This window comes from Papaver somniferum, chromosome 9 (assembly GCF_003573695.1).
Source record: "Papaver somniferum cultivar HN1 chromosome 9, ASM357369v1, whole genome shotgun sequence".
Lineage (NCBI taxonomy): Eukaryota > Viridiplantae > Streptophyta > Magnoliopsida > Ranunculales > Papaveraceae > Papaver > Papaver somniferum.
In genome coordinates, this window is record NC_039366.1 from 148,826,169 (window position 1) to 148,852,119 (window position 25,951).

Below are 25,951 nucleotides of genomic sequence, written 5' to 3' on the forward strand. Positions count from 1 at the left end.
ATTAAGCACAAGTTCAAAAGAACTCTCCCCCATTTGATGACATTCCCGAAAGAACAACAAGAGCGACCTTAATTTCAAAAGAAAAGAAGGATTTTTAAATTGGACACCAAAAACCATAGAAATGATTTTCTGTATCCAAAACTCAACCTAACTAATCACAAGAAAACCCATGATTAATTTAATTGGAATACGCAACTAAATCAAACCACAAAAGTGATCAATTTAATTGAAGATGCTCAACATAAGTAAACTTACGGAGATACGACTAAGGTAATCATACGGAGACGACTAACTTAATCGTTCACATACTCAACATAAGGAAAAACCTTACAAAATATACGACTACATCAACCAATAGAACATGATTAGTATAGTCGTTCATATACTCAACAAAAGAACTTTTGGAATATATGACAACTCAACTAGACTAATTACAAGAGAACTTATAATTAATCTAATTGGAATACAAACAATCAAACTAATCACAAAAGTAATCAATTTAATTGTCAAAAGATTTTGCTCAACAAAAGAAGACTTTCGGAGAAAATAACTAAATAACCAACCAAGATGATTAATTTAGTTCATAATGCTCAACATATAACATCTTATGGAATAACCAACAAAGCCAATAAGAAAAATCGACTTAGTTGTATCGTGCTCCACATAAGACACACAATGGAGCCTTCACGGTAAAACATAACAAAATGGATCAATGAAGATCAATACCGTGGATAACATACAAGGATATATTCTATTTTCCATCATAATGACATAATAGACTTTATCTTTGTCAAACAAAAGATTTTATCATATTTTTCATCAAATACTTGACTGCATAGGCATAACTTTTGTAATTGTCAAAAGTCCATTCGTCCTTTCATTAATACGAATACCAATTCATGAATGATGGACACATTTGTGTGTCTAATATGATCTCAATTGTATATATTTTTAGTGCTCGATTTCGTATTTATTACGGTTTTTTATGTCTTTGTAGGTGTTGTTGGAGAAATAAGCTTTTGCGGGAAAATTGGCTCGAAAAGTGGTATTTGCGCTCGTGGGAGAAAATTACTATTCGGACTTCCAAGGGGCACCCAAATTACTAAGGGGGGCCAAAATCACTATCGGCACCCCAGCAACATGTTAAGGGGGACTCCATCTTCCCGGTTTAAAAACAGAAAAATGGCGGGAAATGTCATGTTCAAAAGCTGCTCACCTGCGAACTTCTGGTTTGGATTTTGGACGTAATTTTGACAGATTCAATCACTAAACTCGATTGGGATGGACTTGAATGGACCATACAGGGGATGTATATGTGTTGGATCCGAAGAACATGGGCTGGATAATCCAGACTTCGTTAAACAGGGAAGGATAATTTCTCGGTTTGAACAGAGAAGATTTTCGGAGAGATATAATCGGATTTTCTCAATCAGTTGGATTGGATTGGGCTTGTGTTGGGTGATACAGAGAAGGTAGTTGAACGAGTCACGTAAAAGAAGAAATTAACATCAATTTCTTGTAAAACATGAGAGCTATAATATCTCGGTTGTTTTGGAAATCATTTTTTGGTAACTACGTGGAGAGCAAGAAGATATATTCGTCTGGATTTTGTCCAAGATATTTTAGGAAGTTGGTTTGGCTGAGAAGACACGTAGGATAATTAAAGGGAAATAAAATCCGCGAATTATTGCCAAAGAAAGCCTAAGAAGAGAAAGATATTTCAAAAAGATTTTCTCGGATTTAATCAGTGATGTGGTGTATATATAGTCGTCTGGAACCTAACAAAAAGTAGTCGAGACTTTGGGGACCGGGCAGAGGTGTTAGGGTAGCTGCAGGTAGAGTTGCAGGGAAGCTGCAAGCGAGACTGCCGGAGAAGAAGAAGAACACGAAGAATACATCACAGTTTATACAGAACAGTCTCTTTTCTTTGTAACAGCCACCCAACTGTAACAGTGACGTCTGTAGCAGTGATACAACGTTGCGAATTATTGTCAATTATATTTTCTTCAATAAAACACCTATTTTGAGCACGTGAATAATATGAGGAGCTAAACCCCTTAGCCGAGGCGACGGAGGAAGCCATTGTTCCATGAAAAGTGGTATATTTCTATTTTAATTAATTCTTGCAATTTCTTTTATGATTATTTGCATGGAACTGATATTGGAAAATTGATTTTTATTGAATGATTGTGATCCATTTTGATGGAGCATGCTTAGTTTAAGACTTTTGATGTTTCATGCTTGATGTATACAATTGTTACTTCAAAAATCTACTAAAGGCAATATATTAGAATCACTTTAAACGCAAAGAATTGCATGAATATTGATTAGATTAAATCACTTAATTGGTCAATGGTGGAATACTGAGTCTCGGTGCTTTTTATAATCTTGATAACAACTTCATCTTGAGTTTTTATTTTAATTTAAGTCTAAAACAAATCTTCACAAGTCTGAGTGAACGACAACTTTACTACCACTTTCTACAACAACATAAAAACCACACCAATTTTTGGCGCCGCCGACGCGTACTTGTATTTAGATTTGTTTTAGGTTTCTTTTTATTTTTATTATTTTTTGTTCTTCTTTACGCGTTTTGGTATTTTTCGATTCTTTTCAGATTTGGAGCGAAGCTATAAGGGAAGAAAAAGTGTTATAAAAGAAAAGCATCGCCAAAGAAGGAAAGAAAAGAGGAATCCGAAAGGAGTGAAGAAGAAGATTTTGTATATAGTTATTATGTTTTATTTTTAGAAACTTGTAAATAGGGTGTTATTTTTGTAATTTTTCTTTTCCTTTTTGGACATTTTTATTTTTGGACTTTTTGGACATTAATTTTAAACCCTAAGGAAGGGTCAAAATTAAATATCAACTGTTTGCAGGGAAGGACGACAGTTACGATACTGTCTCGGCCCCTCGGGTTCGTACACTGACATCGGAGTCGGTGGCCTGAGTCGACTTCAACGGTTCATCACCCGTCTAGTACGGGAGGTAAGATTTTATCCACCCACGAATCCCCTGTCTGTGGGTTTTATTTTTTGTGACAACTCACACCCCTACAATAGAATGTCGAACTGGTATTACAATAGCCTATACAACGAATATCAGACTGAGTTTCAAATTGGACGTTACTACTTTGACCATAGTGTGAATAATGGTTGGGAACATTAGCCTTTTGAAGGTTATGGTCCATACCATGATGAGATCAATTACTATCCACACGCCAACCGGTCATACGAGAAAAATTCCTCTCTACTAGAGTCAACACGTAAGTTAGCTGAGTCGACACGTAAGTTAGCAGAAATGAATAACTTAGTTATGGACGAAAGCAATGCAACGAATGAAATTTCTTTCCTATATTCAATCAGGAAGTCATGTGGGTCGACTCAAAATATTTTGTTAGAAGCCCAGAACATAACTGCTCTTAATTTCCAATATAGTGTTTCCAATAGTACCTTTGAAAATGAAGATAGTTATTCACATAATCAAGATGACGAGGATAAAATTGGTAACACTACTTGTTTAGATGAGGTTCAACCATTTTCATGTTATTATAATGATGATTATGATGAGGATAGTGTTGATGAAGAATTTGAAATAAGTAGGCATAGTGATCAGGAATTTGTTACTCCAATTGAGCTTAATAATGATAATGTTTCTAGTTCAAATCCAAATAATTTTAATAATTATTCACCTATTCAAAAGGACGAGGATTTGACTAGAGATACCCCCGTTTTAGACGATGTAGTATTTCCTTTTGATTACGAAGCTTATAATGGTTTAGAGGAACGAGTTTTTTCTGAGAATATTTTTTTAGAGTCTAGCGATTTAGAAACATTAGTCTTAGACAAAGAAAGTGAACTCGTAGAGATGAGTGAGGATGAACCATACTTAGAAGAATCAATTGACCATTTTCAGGAATCTAATGACCTTGAAATTAGGGAAGTTGTGACTAGTCTTTCTAGAGACACTGAAAACTCTAAGTTTGGGGGTGATTATCATTCTCCATGTGCTTTAACTATTAGAAAGGTCCCTCACTTGGGACTTGACATATGTGCCTCAACCATTTTACAAGATTATCTTCATACACGTTTTCCTGAACCTAGTGATGTCCATAAGGAAGTTCAGTTGTTAGAAACCCATCCTCTGGTTGATGTGGTTTACCCAGGCTATGATATCCAGATTGACTTTGTTTTCCCACCAAATATTTTTCGACCAATTGTGGGAACGTATAAGTTTCATATGTGTCAATTATTAAGTTTTGAGACTAAACCTAATTACTTTAGGAGATTAGGGTCGACACATTTGTTTAAGGAAGACCACCACTCTCATTGTGGTCAGCTGTGTGAGTCAAAACTGATTGACGTTAGGGATCCACAATTATTCAGGTTATTATTATGTGCTTCTCAGTTTTTACTTGAGTTTTTCCAGACTCTAATACCTGAACCGGACCTTAGATTTGAGGAATTCCAGCGCATGAAAATATTTTATCTAGACCCTTTCATAGAGCCTGAACCTGAACCACGACTAGATGTAGTTATCTTAAACAGGAAACTAGACAAGGGTGCGCTTTATTTGTTAATTTTCTTGGCATGTTGCAGATTCCTTTTACTTGTGATAGCTCTATTTGGTTTTGATGACCCACATATATTTCGGCTATTACTTTATGATACGAGGTGATTAATCCTTTCTTATGTCTGGCTGAAGACGTTAAACTTAGCACTTCTTGGGAGGTAACCCAATCTCATGCAACACGGTAATATCTTTCCTTATCTCTTTTGCTTCAAATGGTAACAATTTCTCCTTGTTCATGCTTTTAATTTTATCTTTAAAACATTGAGGACAATGTTAGATTTAAGTTTGGGGGTATGGGAGAAACTTTTTAGTTGCAATAAATAAACTGTAGAACCTAGAAATTTATGCCTATTAAGGATGGCACTAACCAATCTAAGTGGATGGAAGCATCTTGGTTGTACGAGTTGAGGAACCAATCTGATTAGATAAAAACATCTAAAGAGTCTATTCATAAAAGCACAGAGCTCAGGTGTTAGAAATAACATGGTAGTTTCGCCATATCTCGTTGAGTCCTTTTCACTTCTGTTTTTATTTTGTTTTCTTTTTTTATATGTTTCTCTAAGTGATTTGCTAGGGCTCACGATTCAAGTTGTTACACTGCTAGGGTCAAATAGAGTGATTGAGATACCAAAAAAAAAAGTTGAAAAGAAAAAGTTGAAAAAAAAAGGAAAGAAATTAAGACCAGACCATCATACCAAACAGAATAAATTTAATAAAGTCGACTACTGGTACCCTTGTATATGCCAGTTGTGTTGACCTAGAGTTAGGATTATCGACCACTGGTACCCTTGTATATGCCAGTGTGTTGATATTAGTCCAGACCAACATCTCAGTCCATTAGGATAGGTTTATTTTGGTAGTTGCCTTCAGACAAATATGAGAAACACCGTTCACCTTAGTCAACATCGAAAACCATATATGTTTTTCTCTACATCCATCTTCTTAATCTATCCATGTGATAAGTTTGACTCCGGATATTGATGTCCATAGTGTGACTATCTGAGTAGATCTCTGTCACTTATATATGAATTTTTAGTATGCTTGAGTGCAAACTCGTGTACAACAATTGGAATTTCGCATCAGAGTACTTCCTCCTGTAGTCAAAAAGTATGCCAACCAAGGAGATTCTTTAGTGCCTTCCAAGATTCTGTGTAGATAGCTAGGTTCTGGAGTAAAGGTTTTGTGGGTATATCTCTGGTAAGCCCTCCCGAGACTATAACTCGGCGACTAGGGACACCTGGAGGTTTAAAGGCTTGTTGCATACGCTAAATGCAACCGACGATGCCTGCGACAGTGAGTTAGGATTTTATTTTCTAGATTTGAATTGCTCGAGGACTAGCAAATACTAAGTTTGGGGGTATTTGATGGACACATTTATGTGTCTAATATAATCTCAATTGTATATATTGTTAGTGCTCGGTTTCGTATTTATTACGGTTTTTTATGTCTTTGTAGGTGTTGTTGGAGAAATAAGCTTTTGCGGAAAATTGGCTCGAAAAGTGGTATTTGCGCTCGTGGGAGAAAATTACTATTCGGACTCCCACTTTGGATAAGGGGCACCCAAATTACTAAGGGAGACCTAAATCACTATCGGCACCCCAGCAACATGATAAGGGGGACTCCATCTTCCCGGTTTAAAAACAGAAAAATGGTGGGAAATGTCATGTTCAATATCTGCTCACCTGCGAACTTCTGGTTTAGATTTTGGACGTAATTTTGACAGATTCAATCACTAAACTCGATTGGGATGCACTTGAATGGACCAGACAGGGGATGTATATGTGTTGGATCCGAAGAACATGGGTTGGATAATCCGCACTTCGTTAAACAAGGAAGGATAATTTCTCGGTTTGAACAGAGAAGATCTTGGGAAAGATATAGTCGGATTTTCTCAATCAGTTGGATTGGATTGGGCTTGTGTTGGGTGATACAAAGAAGGTAGTTGAATGAGTCACGTAAAAGAAGAAATTAACATCGATTTCTTGTAAAACATGAGAGCTATAATATCTCGGTTGTTTTGGAAATCATTTTTTGGTAACTACGTGGAGAGAAAGAAGATATATTCGTCTGGATTTTGTCCAAGATATTTTAGGAAGTTGGTTTGGCTGAGAAGACGCGTAGGAGAATTAAAAGGAAATAAAATCTGTGAATTATTTCCAAAGAAAGCCGAAGAAGAGAAAGATATTTCAAAAATGTTTTCTCGGATTTAATCAGTGATGTGGTGTATATATAGTCGTCTGGAACCTAACAGAAAGTAGTCGAGACTTTGGGGACCGAGTAGAGGTGTTAGGGTAGCTGCAGGTGGAGTTGCAGGGAAGCTGCAGGCGAGACTGCCGGAGAAGAAGAAGAACACGAAGAATAGATCACGGTTTATACAGAAAAATCATCTTTTCTTTGTAACAGCCACCCAACTGTAACAGTGACGTCTGTAGCAGTGATGCAGCGTTGCGAATTATTGTCTATTATATGTTCTTCAATAAAACACCTATTTTGAGCACGTGAATAATATGAGGAGCTAAACCCCTTAGCCGAGGCGACGGAGGAAGCCATTGTTCCATGAAAAGTGGTATATTTATATTTTAATTAATTCTTGCAATTTCTTTTATGATTATTTGCATGGAACTAATATTGGAAAATTGATTTTTATTGAATGATTGTGATCCGTTTTGATGGAGCATGCTTAGTTTAAGACTTTTGATGTTTCATGCTTGATGTATACAATTGTTACTTCAAAAATCTACTAAATGCAATATATTAGAATCACTTTAAACACAAAGAATTGCATGAATATTGATTAGATTAAATCACTTAATTGGTCAATGGTGGAATCCTGAGTCTCGGTGCTTTTTATAATCTTGATAACAACTTCATCTTGAGTTTTTATTTTAATTTAATTCTAAAACAAATCTTCACAAGTCTGAGTGAAGGACAACTTTACTACCACTTTCTACAACAACATAAAAACCACACCAATGAACGACTTTACTTTTGACAGCATATGGGACCTTCAAGTTCACGGACGCAAACAATACATATTCCATAATCAAATTGCAATATCACAAAATCATAACGATCAATACTGCAATAACATCATTCTCCAAATATTTTTAGAATTTAAAAACCAATAAACCTAAAAAATAACATAAGAAGATGAAAACAAAAATAGCTATGTGTAGTCACAATCATCGCTATTGAACGCACTAGTTATTCTTCCAACTAATCCAAAAAGAAGACATACTAGGCATATAAGAAGATGCATTACTCATCACCTTCATCATCGGACAATTTCCAAGTAGCTTGAATTGAATCCAACTCTTCCTTGAGCTCGGGACACTTGATTCCAATTAACGACACTTGATCTTTTAAGCACTTTACTCTTGCATTCACCTTGCATACACCCTTGTAAACTTTTTGAATAAGCCTCAAGGTGGTAGGGTATTCAACATCAAGAGGAGTACCTCTTTGTCGCTTGCGAACATTTTCCCTTATACGCCGAAAGGTACATGGACGAACAAGTTTGGGAACCCCAAGAGAATTTCCAATAAAGTCAAGTCCACGATCACGGCAAATTTGGCTAATCAAACAAGGATAGCCTAACATCTTGATGTGAGAAGTCATCTTCATCATTTTAGAGATGATAAAACCACAAATATCCAGATTTGTATTGCCGGATGCAAGGAAGAAGGCCGATTCTGCAAACTCATAACTCCACCAAAAATTCTCAATTGTGGAGGGACAAAGGTTAGAGATACCGAGTTTTCCAAACGCCATTAAAGCAATACTAAGATCATTAGTAGGAAACTTTCCTTTACTCCAAACAACCTTCTTTCCACAAAGTCCAATAGAGATATCATCATATGATGGGTGTTCATCACTTGGTCTAGGTAACCGTACGTTTTCCAACGGTATTTCAGTGACCCTTGAAATAAGCTCTTTATTAACAAGAAACCCTTCTCTATTTATCATGGATTTGAATTCCATCTTCTTAAAATCAACATCATGAATGTTGGCATACAAAATCCTTGTTAGAGAATCAAAACCTTCACCAAGGCCATTAAATATATTCCCATTTCTTTTCTAGAATAAAACCTTTGGAAGCAATCCTATCAAAAGTTCTAGCACAAGAATTATTCACAAACCTAATTCTAAGAGTTTGGATCACAAGGAGGATTCAAGCTAGAGGATTTTGAGATTTTAGAACTCCTTTTCATGCTTCTAGAAATCATCATAAAGAGATGTACAAGAGGAAATTACTTACTTGAAGAGAACCTCAAACACCCTTACTTTTGATTTCTTCAAAAAATCTTTAATGGTGGAGAAGCACAAAACCTAGTTCACGTACGCGGACGGAAGATGAGAAAGGAGGAGGTACGCGGAACACCAACACATATAAATCTCTCATTCATGGGCTTGGGTTGTACACGAACCGTAACTCACAAGACTTAAGGAAAAAACTTAGTCCTTTCCATATTAGAGGTAAACAACCAACATAAGTGTGGAAGATAACAGAAGCAATATAAAGTTAATCAATCAACAACATAATTGTATACAACTCAAGCCATTTCTTGTCCCACTTCAAGATATGTACAAATGGGAAAAGCCAGTTTTGTTACCAAGAGGCATAATGCGCAGAGGAGTTCTCATGCGACACGTCTGGTTGATAAGTGTGAACAGTCCCTGTAGTATAATCAAAATAATGATGATAGTCAGGGAAGCTGGAGCTTTCTATCCTTCCTTGGTTCGGACTAGAAGAAGGATATTTCCGATTTCTGGGTTGTTCAGTATTAACAGTTTTAACACGACCAACACCCTTTCCGGAAAGATTCTTAGACTTAACAGAATTAAGTTTTTCTAAGAATTTAAAAACACCTTCGAACGCTTTAAACAGATCTTTATCAATTGATCCATCATGATAGTATTCCTCATAGAGATCAAGAGTTAATCTAGTTGAGCGTATTGAACGTTTTCCCAGTTTTTCCTTCTTTTTATTTTTTCCTTCAGATTGCTTCTTAACATCTAAATCTCCCCTTTTAGATGAAGTAAGATTATCATAAGAACCCAGAGGTTTAACCATAACAATCTCTGAACAATCTTTAAGGAATTCTGGCGTGCGTTACAGATGCCAGGAGCAAGTTTTCCAAAGAAATTTCCCATAGGGAAATTTATATGGAACGAACAAACACAAACTTATTAGGTTTACCGTGTTTGCCTGCTCTGATACCAATTGAAAAAGCGTGGGTCTAACAACACCACCCAATATTTCGCTTAGCAATCTGTATGGACTAACTCCTAAATACTTTGCTAGAGAATCAACTAGACAGTCAGACTCAATCTAGATAAAAGTATCTCAAGGAGTTAATATCTCTCTCTTGATTTGATTTTTACTCAAGCTAAAATCAATAGCGAGTCTTTATCAAATACAAGGAATAACTTGGACGGTACCAAAGACCAATGTCCAAGGATTAATCAATATCAATCAACAACCAAAGGTTGGATTTCCAATTGATGATCACGAACGCACAACCTGTATTATTTCAATTATATAAAATATAATGCGGAAAAGAAATAACACAGACACCAGAAGTTTTGTTAACGAGGAAACCGCAAATGCATCAAAACCCCGGGACCTAGTCCAGATTTAATACACACTGTATTAAGCCGCTACAGACACTAGCCTACTCCAAGCTAACTTCGGACTGGACTATAGTTGAACCTCAATCACTCTCCCGCCGATCCAAGGTACATTTGTACTCCTACTCCTTTGATCCCAGCGGGATACTGTGCACTTGATTCCCTTAGCTGATCTCACCCACAACCAAGAGTTGTTGCAACCCAAAATCGCAGACTTGATAATAAACAAATCTGTCTCACACAGAAAAGTCTACCAAAGGATAAATCTGTCTCCCACAGATAAACCCTAGGTTTTGTTCCATCTTAAGATATGAAATCAAGGTGAACAGGAACCAATTGATAATCTGGTCTTATATTCCCGAAGAACAACCTAGATTAATCAATCACCTCTCTACAATCCTTCCTGACTATACATGCGGTTTATCGAGGAATCACAAACAGTGAGACGAAGATGTTTGTGACTTCTTTATCTTGCCTATCGGAGAACTCTCACGATCTCAAGCCAATCAAAGATTGTACTCGTACGATAGAAGATGCAAGATCAGATCACGCAACTACAATAAAAGTAGTATCGGTCTGGCTTCACAATCCCAATGAAGTCTTTAAGTCGTTAACCTGGTTTTAGAGAAGAAAACCAAAGGTTAAAGGAGAATCGACTCTAGCGAGCGCACTAGTATCACACAGACGTGTGGGGATTGGTTTTGCACAGTGCTATATGTCTCCTTTATATAGCCTTCCGATCAGGATTTTGCCTTAGTTACAAAGAAATCCATATTCACCGTTAAATGAAAACCTGATTTAGATTCAAGCTAATATTTCTCAACTGTTAGATCGAAAACTTAGCTTGTCACACACATTTGGGTAGACGTTTACTGGGTTTGTGAAAACCATTCCCAAACGTGTATGTGTATGTTGGTTCAACATAGTAAACCAAAAGGTTAACCATATGAGCATTTCATATTAACCTTGTTCTTCTTCACCGTAACTAGTTCAATTGACTCAAATGAACTAGCTAAAGAGTTGTTCAATTTCTATGAGATCTTATGTAACTACACAAGACACAATTGAAACAAAGATGATTCGATTCGATTAAATCGGCTCATGAACTTTATAGCCATGGTTTGCATAAAGCATTCCTTAGTAATTTAAGTTTCATGTTCAGAGCACATACTTAGATCATATCCTCTTAAGCTCACAAACAAGTTCGCGGACTTAAGACTACCGGTGGAGTTTTCCAAACTCAGCAGAAAATCTCGACAAAGAGACTTTCGCTAGTTCGCGGACTAGGTTCCCGGACTGAGTTCGTGGACTTACACGCAAACGAGTTTTTGGAAAATCCCAACAGAAATTCTCGGTACAAGAACTGCGGAATGGGTACGCGGACTGGGTTCGCGGACTTGGCAAAGCCAATTCCTCCGGTTTCTCTCAATCAACAAAGTTCGAAAACTTCGGATTAATGAATACATGGTTATGTAATCTAAACTCTCATTCCAATCATTGAGACATTCCCAGAGGACGTTATATAGACGTTATTCACATACCGTTTCGCGTCAGAGCAATTCTCAAAGTAATTGAAACTTTTCATGACTTTCGTCACTAGGTGAAGATAAACTTGATCAAAGCGAAACGCTTTACCAACACATGATTTCGAGATATAGATAGGCGAGATATACTCGGCTCGAAATATCAAATGTGTATGATACGGTCTATATAGCATACGACTTTTTGTCTCATAAAAAGTAGGAGATAGAAGAGATAGACTTTTGAGTGATAGATAAGTTCAAGTCTCCACATACCTTTTTGTTGATGAAGTTCCACGGTTCCTTGAGTAGATCTTCGTCGTTGTATGATGAATCGCCATGAAGTCCTTGAGCTCAACTACACTTTTTTATCCTAGTCCGAGACATAGCTATGTAGGCTAGAAATCAAGACTTATAGTTTTGATCACTAATATTGACAAACATGCTTGAGATAGCAACGCATGCGAGGTCGACCGAGCTATCCTCTAACAAGATTGATGGTGCAATGTTTAATCCAGGAAAAATTTAAATTACTTATGATATTGATGGTGCAAATGTGAAGACATCCACATGTTTGGTTTTTAGATAATCTTAATAACACAAAATAAACAACAAACTAAATAACACAATATCATAGTGAATCGATTTTTCCTTCAACTTCAATCATCCCACTCCACCAAAAAACACCTAGGACATTCCCAGAAATGCCTTCCATATGTGTCTTCTTCAGAAGAAGTCCGCAAATGCATAAAAGTCTTGCAACCGGGCTTTGGGCATCCACTGATTCTCTCTGGACAATGTTTGTATTCGTGATCTACATATCCACAATGCTTGCAGTGAAATAACTCCTTCTTCAATTTGGCTTTAAGTTTGAAGTTTTTGCAGAGTGTTGCAATCTTTTCTTCTTCTTCTTTTTTAATCTTCATAGCATCATCTAGCATATGTGGTTCCTCTGGATAGTTGGGATCTTGACATTGCAAACACCTGAGCTTTTCCAGTTGTGATTCAATCACCATTCTGATGCGTGAACAACCTTTCCGCGGACACTTTGAATACATCCAAGGGAATTGTATAAGATTGTGGTTATCCATGAAATATAATGGACAAACCTCTTTTGCTTCGACACATAATATTTGCTTCGCTTTGCCTTTAGAAAACATGGTGGATGTTTAGAAAGAAATCTGTTGGTTTGGTTGAGAATAAAACCTAGTGTTGTATTTATAACAAAAAAATAGGCGTTGGTAATTCAAACGGGTGGTTTTAGTAAAGTTGCGTGGTTTTACTACAAACGCCAACTCATATGGTAATTCAGACGAGCGCTTAAAGGAAAGCTGCGCGGTTTTATTACAAACGCCAACGACTAAATTTCCAACGGCTCGATTTTCTTTCCCGACCTATAAATTCCATTCTTCCCATCTCCAAAATCACATCTTCTTCTTCTTCTTTTTAATCTCTCTCACTATGCAGAAATGTCTGTTAGAAATCGTGGTCCCAAGTTTACTGAAGAAGAGGATATAACTATATGCAAAGCATATTTTTTTCATAGGGTAATCACTGGTATGGGCTCTCAAGACAGTTCTTTTTGGGAGAACGTTTTTTCAATGTTCGTCTCACTGACGGGAAACCCAGGGAACCGAGATGCTCGTCGATTGCGTGCTCGTTTTCAATCTATTATGCTTTCAGTCCAGCCATTTCTTGCTCTGGTAATGGAAATTGATCGAGAAAAGTTCATTGGTGTAACTGAAGAAGAAGTGAACCAAACAGATCTCGATAATTGGGAGGAAGCTCACGGTAAACCTTTTCGTTACGAAGCGTGTTTTAGAATTCTAAAAGATGGTCCATCTCAAGCACATCTGTACTGCACTCGAATGCCTCTCCCGGTCTTTACAATGGAAGAAGATGTTACTCTTATTCGATCTTGGTTACATCGTATAATGAAACCAATGAACAGTGACTATTTCTGGGAAAGAGTATTGGGACATTTTGTAGCATCGCCGAACGAAACCATAAGAAACAATAAAAGTCTAGAACTAAGAATTGCATTCATCACTAAGGAAATCAAACATTATACGGAAGTTTTGTGGATGGTTCACCGTAGTAATTCTGAATTATCCAACGAAGAATTGGTGAGTATCTTACCTTTCTCCTCATGGACTCAACTGCATCATAAATGTCTGAACTTGTTGTTTATCTGTTTTATAGAAAACCATCGCTCAGACCAAGTTTACAGAAGAAAGCGAAAGAGAGTTTAAGCATTTTGAATGATATGAACTCTACAGAGAGAATGTCGCTGGATTTGATGTAGTTTGATGTTTTTGTTGTGGTTTATTAAAATGTAGTTTGATGTTATTTGCAAGTTCAAATTGTAATAAATTTCGCTTAATCTGAAGTGGAAATCTATTTTAAAATCTAAATATTTTCATTCATTGATATTACTGCCAATTCTTTTACAAGATATAAACTTAGACAATAATAAAATGTACTAACCAACTTCAATAAAAATCAAGTACAAGTTTTGGCCTCCTGTTTATCTTCATTTGACGTATCTTCCATTCAACGCGCTCTTTGACAGTTTCGCCTTTGTTTGACGTATCTTTCAATAAAACTTGCACTTCCCTCTTACAATTTTCAATCTTTTTAAAACTCCCACATATCTTAGAAACAACAGCTTCAAGTTTTGCATTGCAAAAAAGTGTGATCGCCTTTTCAACCATTTCACCGACAATAAACTAAAAAAATGAAATAGATTTTCGAAGAGAAAATTCAAGAGAAGTGAATTTTGGTGTGAGTGAATTGTTTGAAGATGATGATAATTTATAGAGGTAAAAAGTGAATTTTGAATTTTAAGAAAACTACCTGGTCTATGTTCGAGCGCGACGTTTATGCTTTGAACGCCAGCGCTTGTGCTTCCAACGCCGGCGGTTTTTCTACCAACGCCGGCGGTTTTTCTACCAACGCCAGTGTGTGTCTCAAGTTCTGGCGCTTGATGATCAACCGCCCAATGCTTTACCATAGTGGAAAAACCTGTTTGGCCATCCACCTGGCTCAACAAAATATTTCATTTGAACATTATCATTGGAATTGCCCTTAGATGTTAGATATTCTCTTTTAAATCTTGATAAGGGCAATGATAGGGGAATATACAACTTCCATCCATATCAATATATGAGCTATAAAAATTATAACAACCTAATTAATGGACAATTAATGAAGTTTAATGATGGCTTAAGACTCACTTTAGATACAGCAGGTGACAATGGTTTGCGAGACATCCATATTTAATCTTTGTGTAATATATTACTATATTGTATCATTGTTTCACAGCTAGCTAAGTATGTTTTTAGTTTAGCAGCTAGATTTTTTCTGATTTCTCTATTAAAATAGGATTATCACTTTACCAAACCAATTATTGCTTCAAGTATAAAGCTAGAGAACCAATTAATTCTTAAATTACAAGTTAGCTTTACACGTATTTGAGTTAATTAAAAAAAATACACCAACAAAGTTTTATAACTTTTTATTTCACTCTAGTTTACTTACACAATCCTCCCTTTCCAAAGGGAAGAACATGTAATTCCAAAGGGAAGAACGTGTAATTGTTCTTCTTTTCCTCTCCAGGCAGAACGCACATTGGCTGGCTGTTGATTTGTGGAACACAGATGAGCCTTGAGGGGAGATTGCATTGACATTAGTCATTCTTACACTGTCAAAAATTTATTTACTTATTAACAAACTCACTGTGTCACAATTGAGCATCAACTTTTTTTTTATAGAATTCAGTTGATTGTAAATATGAATGTAAGTTCTTCGTAGTACGTTCTCATCGGTGGTAATCGAATAAATATCCCTCCTTTTCACACAATCCACGAATATCCTTATTTATCAATAATTATATTCCTAATTTTTGAAAGAAAATACTTTTAGTCATAAATACCAAATCTGCCCTATTTTGTATAATAATAAGTGAAAAATACTAGAACCCCTTGCTATATGGGTTTAACATATAGAAGCCCCACTAAATGGATCATTCATTGTCAACTCCATACTTTGAGAAAATGATATTGCTAGGCCCAAAAAATCAAATTTTCTTCAGATCTTGCCCATAACTAATTATTACGAATTTTAATAATTCCAAGACTGCCCTTTTGTATATAAACAAGAGAGAAATCATAATCTATTATCCGATTTCATTTTCACTTTCACTTTCTCTCACTTCTCTCTCGTCTCTGCTCTGAAGAAAATCATAATCTACTTTCAGAGATCTCAAAACTTTAATTACCGACAACTGATTCAACAACACAAACATAAATCGAGATCGATACATAGCTAATCAATCGTTCAAACAACAGATCCAGTGTAAAACACATCAAATTCTCACCAGATCTTGAATTTTAATGGAGTTTTTGTGCTGTAATGGAGAATAATTGAGTAAATACGTCATCAACGAAGAATTCTGAAGATTTAATCAACAAAAACTAAATTATAGGTAAGTTTCTTTTGTTGTATCCTTTTCATTTTTTAGTTTTGAATTTTTTTATTAAGATTTCGAAACCTAAAACTTCGATTTCAGTTCAGTTTTATCATCTGATTTATGATTAGCATTCAGATCTACTTTCGTCTTCTATTTCTCTTCATTTGAGTTAGAAATTTCGGATTTTTTTTTGAAAAAGAGTTTCCAAAACTTTTAGGGTTCTTCGTCGAGAATCGGTCGATCTATCTATCATTTACCTGATTGAAAATCAGACTCCCTCATGTATGAATCTGTGTTACCCATTTAATATTTTTGTAAATGAAGTAGTTTAATTTTTTTCTACCTGATCTGATTTGTTGATTTTGTAGATTTCTTTGTGTTGGATTTGAAACTAGGAGTCAATTGATGAAGATGTTGCTTCTGTTCGGTTAATTCAAGTTAATGCAAGTTGTAAGGACGAAGGTGAATTCATTTATTGTTGTGAGAAGACGCATATACTTATGTTGGATGAGTAGATTTGAAATGTTTTTGATCATTAATTGTTGTTGTTCAAGTTGTTTAAGCATGTCTGAAGCTGTAACAATTTTTAAACCAGATGAAATTGTGAATAAGAATCACAAATCAAAGAATTTTGTTATGTGATTATTATGCACAACATGTGTAACTTTCGTCTACACATCCAATTTGCATGTGTAACTTGCGTCTACACATCTGATTAGCTTGTGTAAATTTTCTCTACACTTCCAGATAGCTTGTATACAATTGTGTAAATTAGATTCATGTTACATAAATAAACTGACAATGTTGTGCGCTTACAATTGTGCAGCTATATTGGTTGATTTAACAATGCTTATTGTTACAGGGGTTGGGAACCAGTACGTCCAAGGAAGGGAAGGAGTACATTTTGGACATTGGGAAGCATAAGAAATATTTTATGTGGGTGGATGAACAGGATGGCGAGGCTATCGAAATGGATTTTAGCGAAAAGAAGATTGAGGTCAGAAAGAGTTGTCTCAAACAATATGAGGTGATACATCAGTTGAACTCATGCGTAAACCTCACAGAGAACTCATTGTTTATGACTTGTCATCATAATTAATTGGTTGTATTCGAGATGACGAGTACCTGAGATTTCATTTACCTCTTAATTTCTTGTGCTTTTGGAGAATAAGTTTGTTACGATTCTAGGTTAAGAAGCTTGTCGTTATTTTATCTTTTTAAATAAATATTGCTACTATAGGATACTGCATATAAATAGGTTCTTATTTATTATCATGCAGTGGATAAGCCTGCGGCTTTCGTACTTACATTTATAGGAGAGTTCAGGGCCAAAAAGTAGTTACGTAGATAGGATAATTGTTGCTTACCTTCTAGTTACACAAGCTAAGTGGATGTGTAACTTCTAGTTACACAAGATAATTAGATGTGTAATTTCTAGTTACACATGCTAATTAGATGTGTAACTTTTACTTACACATACCGATTGAATGTGTAACTTCTGGTTACATAGATTTTACTTACATATAGTAATGGTTGTTACTGATTGAAAATGTTGCATTCTTTCCATTAAGGTTGCATTCTTTTCATTCTGAAACGTGTATATAGTATGTGAATGATTGTATGATATGAAGGTGGATGTGTAACTTCTTGTTAGTTCATAGCTTTGTGATGGTGAAAGTTGTAGCTGATGGTTGTGCGGGTGGTGGTACTACTGGAGGTGTGATGTGAGTGGTGGAGAAATAACTGGAGGTGTCATATTAATTTGTGGTGGTGGAATTGCAAAGTGTTGAAGAAGGCAAGGAACCCCAAGTACCCACGTATTAGTGCATCACCAAGGAACAAGCTTGAGCATTACCAGATCCTGAAATACACACTCACCACAGAGTCCGCAATGAAGAACATTGAATACAACAACACTCTGGTATTCGTTGTTGATATCCGTGCTGACAAAGAAGATAATCAAGGATGTTGTCAAGAAGATGTACAACATTCAGACAGAGAAAGTGAACACCCTTATCAGGTAAGCCTTCTTGCTTATCATACAGAGAAAGGTAGTATATGGATATACAGGTGAGGATATAGGTCAGGAATGGTTTCACTTAGCATGTGTAACTATACATTTCAAAAGGCAAATAATATAGATTTGTTGACTTTGGGTTTTGTGGTTCGCAATTCATGTAGTAATCGTGAATAAAGAATGAGGCATGTTTTTTTCTCTCCAAAGTATGTTGTTTGAAGATGTTGATAATGTTGTGCCTTTCAAGTGAAAGGTTCAGTTTTTTACTTGATCAAGAGTTAACGGAAGTTGCTGCAAGTGATGAGGTCAGATCTTCTATTGTATATAAGATTAGCAGGGAGCGCATTGGCGAAGAAGTATGTTAATTATTTGGTTATTTTTGAAAAAAATGTGGTATGCCTCAAGGTATTTGTTGTTTCCTGCTAAATCTTTGTGCAGATTGATCTAATTGATAAACAGACGAATTATTGTAAATGAAAATTAAAGTAATACTTGTATTTTTCGTATATGTAGTTTTGATGTATAATTGATGCATATGGATGTGTAACTTGTAGAGACACATACATATAGCATGTGTAATAAAAAGTTACACATGCATATGGATGTGTAACTTTTAGATACACATGTCTTACACATGTGTAACTTCTGGGTACACATGTGTAACCGTTTCTTGCCATACACATATGTGAGGCCACACATATATATACAAGTGTAACTTTGCATTACACATGTCATATGGATGTGTAACTTCTGGATACACATGCCATATGCATGTGTAACTTCTGTTTACACATTCACACTATTCTTTTATAATTTTGGGCCTAGATTTAATAATTTTGGGCCTAAATTTAAATTTTATTTAATTATGGGCTTGACAATATATGAAAGGGTATGGATGTCCTTTAATAACTCGGGGACTAGATTTAAATTTCTTTTAATTAGGGGCCTCATATTATAGGTTATCGATGGGTTGGGCCTTAGCCTAATTTTCCTAATAATAATAAGATTAAAGTTTCTCAACCAAATGAAATTCAATATGCTCTTTTCTAATATCCTCCCTCCCTTCCAACTACGGCCACCACCACCTTCTTCTTCGTCTCCACCACCACCTCCTACCACTAGTGACACCACCTCCACCTCCTAAATAATCTATTTTAGATCGATTTTCACCTTGATTCAACTGTAAAACTTAAATTTAGTTATGAATCAACGAGAAATTGATCTCCAAATCCTAATTTCAAGCATCAAGAACACTAGATTCATTTCGATTTCGATTTGATTTGGCTTGGAAAACTAAAATCGATCATATTGGTGTTAATTCTTAAATACTGTCTGTATCGACTAACAGACCTGCTTACCACCACCGATCCGCCGCCACCACCATAAAGAGGGGTTTTTGTTCGTGAGATATTTGGTGAGACTCGCGATGTGCTTCACTAATTTGTAGTTGTTTTTAATTTTCTTCGATTGATTTTTGGTTTGAATAGAAATTATGTTTTAATATATAGTATATATAATCAACAGATTCAAAAAAAAGTTCATGTTTTCTTTATTACTCCTTGATCAACAGATTAAAGTTTGAGCTTCCATTTTTTGTCTGAATATTGAGAATGAGGAAATGTTTATGGTTTTGATTTTGGCAAAGCAAGAAAGGGGGACTATGTATTAGATATTTTTTGTAGAACTAGAGATTTAACATTTCTTTTGTTTGATTTGATTGGTTCTCAAGGGAAGGTTTGGAAAATCATAGTTTACTTCCTTACTCCTGTAGTGCCTGACTTAACATTTCTTTGCCTGCAACATTTATGCAGTTCATTTGGTGAAGAAAATGTTAGGGACTGTAAATGTTGGACCTGATATGGAATCAATTATATCTATAGAGAGTTATTTACTCGCATTAACAGATTTGGTCCCCCAAGCACTGTTTACAATGCGCTATCTTATTGATTTGTCATAATCTGTTTTAAGTGTGAAAAATGATGATTTTTACATGCGCATCCGAAACAAGGAGTTCTCATGGGGTGAGTTTATATATTTTAGAGTTGATTCATGTATATGCTGGTTTGTTTGTTCATTGTTATGGTAATTTGGTTGAATTGTGAAGTGAGTGGCCATATTCATTGTGAAAAAGATCTATGGACTTCGTTTTTTATGGGATAAATTATGTTTGTTGATCCATTTATGGGATCAACTCCTGTTGTTGACCCAATTTTTTATGGAATCAATTACGTTTGTTGATCCGTTTATGGGATCAACTCCTGTTGTTGACAATATTTCCTTGGATAAGTATAATCATGCTTGTAGTTTAAATTATGTAAATTTCTTCCAATGTTGAATTTGTGGTGCAATGGTAGCATGACTCACTACATGTCAGACGATGCGTGTTCGACTCACGCCAAGTTCACTCCATTTACATGGATCAACTTTCATTGTTGATCCCCTAAATTGGATAAACTTCTGTTGTTGATCCCCTAAATTGGATCAACTTCTAATGTTGGTCTTTTATTTGGATCAACTATTGTTGTTGATACAAAAATATGTGAACCAGTGGTGGCGGCGGCGACGGACTAGTGGTGGTGGCGGTTGGTAGGTGGTGGTCGTTCAACGGTGGTGGTGGAATGGTAGTTGAATGTTGGTGGTGGTGAAGTGGTAGAGGAAGAAATTTGTTCTATTTTGAAATAAAATTTTTTTTATATGAGTGAGGGTATTAAGGTAATCTAATTTTAAATGGATAAGGTTATTAAAAAGTAGAGATATATTTATTGTTATATAAGGATATATTTATTTCAAAAGTAAGGACATATAAATAATGTACCCATCTTATTGTGGTGATCTATCCTTCTGCCGAAAATAAGTGTTTTTGATTTTTAACAGTTTATTTGGATTTTTCTTAAAGGGAAAGCCAAAACTTTGGGGGAGGGGGAAGCTGACTTTTGGTCCAACATGTTTGACCTTGACTCAATTGGGGTGCAAATATAAATTACTACTAAAGTTCATCTATGACCGTAATTCTTCCTCTTTGTCTATTACTGTTAACATCACAAGACAACAATGGTGATGGATTTTTTACTAAAGATTGCTAGAAAGTTAGGCCTTGGTTTTTTCACTTGTAAAGAAGCGAATCCAAACGTATGCGTATTCCCTTATTCGCTTACACTCCCGCCAATTAAGTAAGAGGGGAGCTTCCCAATCACTTCGGTTCTTCCATGTAAAAGGCGGAATTGTTGATCAATCATCCAACTGAGTGTTAATTGGACCTGATTGAGCCCATGCTATTTGTGAAGTAAACTGTAGTCTAGTACCAAACATTAAAGCTAGCAAGTTATATATGGGGAAGTTTTTATTTTCTTGGAGTAGTAGTATATGGGTTGTCCCTACGTATTTATCATCATCTATATGATTATCATCTTATAGTTATTAACCTCGATGACGACATAGCATCTGATCACTTATGTGATATGGTAATGCATACTAATTAAACAAAACCTAGTTGACATTGCCATTAATAACAATACCAATCTAAAAAAATAGTCAACGAATTAACGAATTAGTCTAAGCAGTAGAGTGCAACTTTCAATTTCAACTATCATTGATCCATCGTCACTACTATTGTCTTAGTAGGGTGGAATAGTTAACGTCAGGGATGAGTTTTGGTTCCTCTTAGTAGGGTGGAAGAGTTAACAGGGATAAGTTTTAGTTCTTATTATGATATTTGCACCCTAATTGAGTCAGGATCAAGCACGTTTGACTGAAAGTCAGCTTTCCCTATAAGTTTTGGCTTTCCCTTTAACAAAAATCTTTATTTGAATGACCGGTGATTTTAAACAATTGTAAGAATATTTCGATAAAGATCCAGCTTTAAATTCATTTGTGTCCTTTGAATTCTATAAAAGCAAACTATCTTTACAAATTTTTATATTGTACATTTTATTATTCTGTAAATCAAGTTACAGAGATTTTGCAAATCCGTGAATTTTTATTAATGTTAAAATTGTGAGATAGTATGAGAATAACCTTAAATCTGTTGTAGGGCCTTTGGTCTATGTGTGCAGCCCATCTATATGTAACCATGGTTGATACTCTAGCCTATAAATAGAGGCTTATTCCTATGTAATACTACATTGATATCTAGTGAATAAGATCTCTTTCTTCTCTATATTTCTCCTTCAACACGGTATCAAGCACGACTCTACCAACTAGTGTAATTTTTTTTTCTTCGTTCAAGATTGTCATGGATATTTCTTGAATATTAGCGTGGTTCTGATCCTATTTGTTTATCACCATGGATGCGTTACCAGGTTTTTTTTTTGAACAAAGAAATTTCGTTTTCGTAGTATATATTAGGGTTCCGCGAATGTATGGTTATCAAACATAGAGATTTCACCGTTAGATTTTTTATGAAATTTTAGTATGTTCAACCCAATTAGGTATGATTTACTATGTTAAAATTTCAATCAAATCGGAATATGATGCAGTCTCCAAATTATGATTTTAGCGGAACTGTCTCCGTTCAGAAAACCCTAACTATAACAGCGTCGAAAAACCTAAAGATTTAGAATTTCAACTGTTGGATTATTCTATAGTTTTATATGTGGTATATATTATCTTCATTGTAATACTGTACAAATTTCATAAAGATCCAACCATGATAAGTACTCCAAAGTAGTGATATTTCCAGCTGTGTCCACAGAAACGTTAATTGGAACAGTCATACGGCGTCATGAATATCTTTTTATCTAGCCATTGGATGTCTTTGAAATTTAATTATGTTTGTTGAAACATTACGATAAATCTACTGTTGAAATATCATCATCATCGGACATGTTCACAATTGGTTACTGATCACTATAGTTGGATGATGAGATTTTCGATTTTAGGGTTAACAATATATTTGGGCCTCTATGATAATAGTTTCAAGTTTATTATCAACGAGCCTGAGTACTTCATATATAATGGACCGTATATGTGCACTTTTTTGAACCACGACCTAGTCAACCCAATGGACCGGGCCTTGACCAAACAGTTAACCGGGGTTTTGGCTAACTCAACTAGGTTCGAATTTGACCTTTTGGACTCAGAAGTACTTGAGCTTCATTAAAGAGTCTCTGATACAAGAGTCATTTGCGTCTACAAGGGCTATACTTCTATTATAAAAACCTTCAATCGATGAAGATGTATTGTTCAAAAGATGAAGTTTTAGCTTTTATGTTTTTAAGGCAGCATATTGACTTCAGGCGATGAAATGCTCTGAAAGAAGTTTCTGAAACATTCATGAAATTTTCCCCCCGAAAGTTTGAATGTTCAATGGGATGGATTCCACCTGTTAGAGTATAAAAGAGACAATAACTTGAACAAAGATATGTTGCAAATTAATACCTCAACTTTTATCGAAAGAACAAAAAGTGACATGAGTCAGAAAAATCTTTCCATTTTTATCTTTTCAACTTCATCCATTATACTAGAGTAACAAGAGATTCACGATCTTTAGTAAGTTATTCAACCCAATGTAAGTGGTTGGGAGGCATGTGAGATTCTCTTTAACAACAACATATACCTGTTGGGATAATGAAATTTCTCAACTTAAAGTAACTGTGGATAAGATAAATATTAAAAGAACCTCGAAGAACAGAGGGTTATATGAAAAAGCGAGGGTACAACAACCTCACACAATATTTCGATTAGCAATCTGTATGGACTAACTCCAATATACTTTCAAAAGAATCAACTAGACTCAATCTTAATAAAGTATATCAAAGAGTTATAATATCTCTATTTCACAATGTAATCAGCAAATCGAACAGATAGAAATCCGTGAGCCTGATTATTATGTGAAATAACTTGAACGGTACCAAAGACCAATGTTCAAGTGTCAATCAATGTAAATAAACAACCAAAGGTTGGATATTCTAATTGATTGATATTAACGCACAACCTGTGATATTTCAATTATATAACAAAATATAATGCGGAAAAGAAATAACACAGACACCAGAATTTTGTTAACGAGGAAACCCCAAATGCAGAAAAACCCCGGGACCTAGTCCAGATTGAACACACACTGTATGAAGCCTACTACAAACTAACTTCGGTCTGGACTGTAGTTGAACCCCAATCAATCTCGCACTGATCCAAGGTACAGTTGCTTCTTACGTATCTGATCCCAGCAGGATACTACGCACTTGATTCCCTTAGCTGATCTCACCCACAACTAAGAGTTGCTACGACCCAAAGTCGAAGACTTTAATAAACAAATCTGTATCACACAGAAAAGTCTACGATAATATATAAATTTGTCTCCCACAGAAATATATACAAGTTTTTGTTCCATCTTTTGATAAATCAAGGTGAACAGGAACCAATTGATAACCCGACCTTATATTCCCGAAGAACAGCCTAGTATTATCAATCACCTCACAATAATCTTAATCGACGCGATGAAAGAAGATATTGTGGAATCACAAACGATGAGACGAAGATGTTTGTGACTACTTTTATATCTTGCCTATCGGAGATATTAATCTCAATCCAATCATTACGATTGTACTCAACACGATAGAATCAGCAAGATCAGATCACACAACTACAAGAAAGTAGTATCAGTCTGGCTTCACAATCCCGATGAAGTCTTCAAGTCTTTAACCTATAGGGTCTCGATAAGAAACCTAAGGTTAAAGGAGAATCGACTCTAGCTTATACAACTAGTATCACACAAGAGGTGTGGGGATTAGGTTTCCCAGATGCTAGAGTCTTCCCTTATATAATCTTTCAAATCAGGGTTTGAAATCAATGTTAGATTAGTAACAAAGCATCCAATATTCACCGTTAGATGAAAACCTGATTAGATTCAAGCTAATATCTTTCAACAGTTGGATCGAAAACTTAGCTTGTTACACACAAATTGTTAGAGCATTTCTCAGTTGAACCCACCAAGCGTTGGTATGTCAAGTTTGGTTGTCATATTTTAGTGAATCAAAACTCATGTTAAGAGTCGCTTGATTATGTACTAGAGTCAACTTCGTATAGGTTATATTGAAAGTATTAGTATATGAGACATTACAAGTATTGCAAAGTCTTGAAGATGTGAAGAAGCAAGGAGCTACAACGACAACAATCATCCTTCCACTTGAGGTTAGTGATATTTGACTTGAACTGTTTCATTCCCTAATGTATCTTTCAAGTCGTGCATATTGAAAAAAAATTGCGAAGCATATTTGAACTCTAGATAGACATAGTATTAATGAATACAATACGAGGTTTATTTCTTAACCATTAAACTTTGTAGATAAGACATCGCCATAATCATTTGAATGTTCTTGTGATTATGTATAGGTATGAGGTGAGGATTTCATCCTAGGGAACAAAATTCTACATGTGTTCTAAGGAAGTAAGTTCATAAACTTGTTTGTGAACCGAAAAGGAAATTGCCAAGTGTTATTGGTTTTGTTATTCATTGCATATCTTACGAACAACCAATATGTGTGATTGAGTATAACCGCTCACAACTTGTTTGTGTTCTTGGTAGAACTATTCACAAAGGCCTGACTTATGTATTGGTATGACTTTTATTAGTGAAACCGATCTTAAGTAGTCACCTGAGATGGTATGATCGGGTTTATGATTTTATGTCTGACCAAATATGGGAAAGAGGAATCGATCCTAGTAAGAGGTGCAGTACATCACAAAGGGTAACCGATCCTTGTATGGGGTGCAACAAGGTTTATAGCAGAAAGGGGAACCGATCCT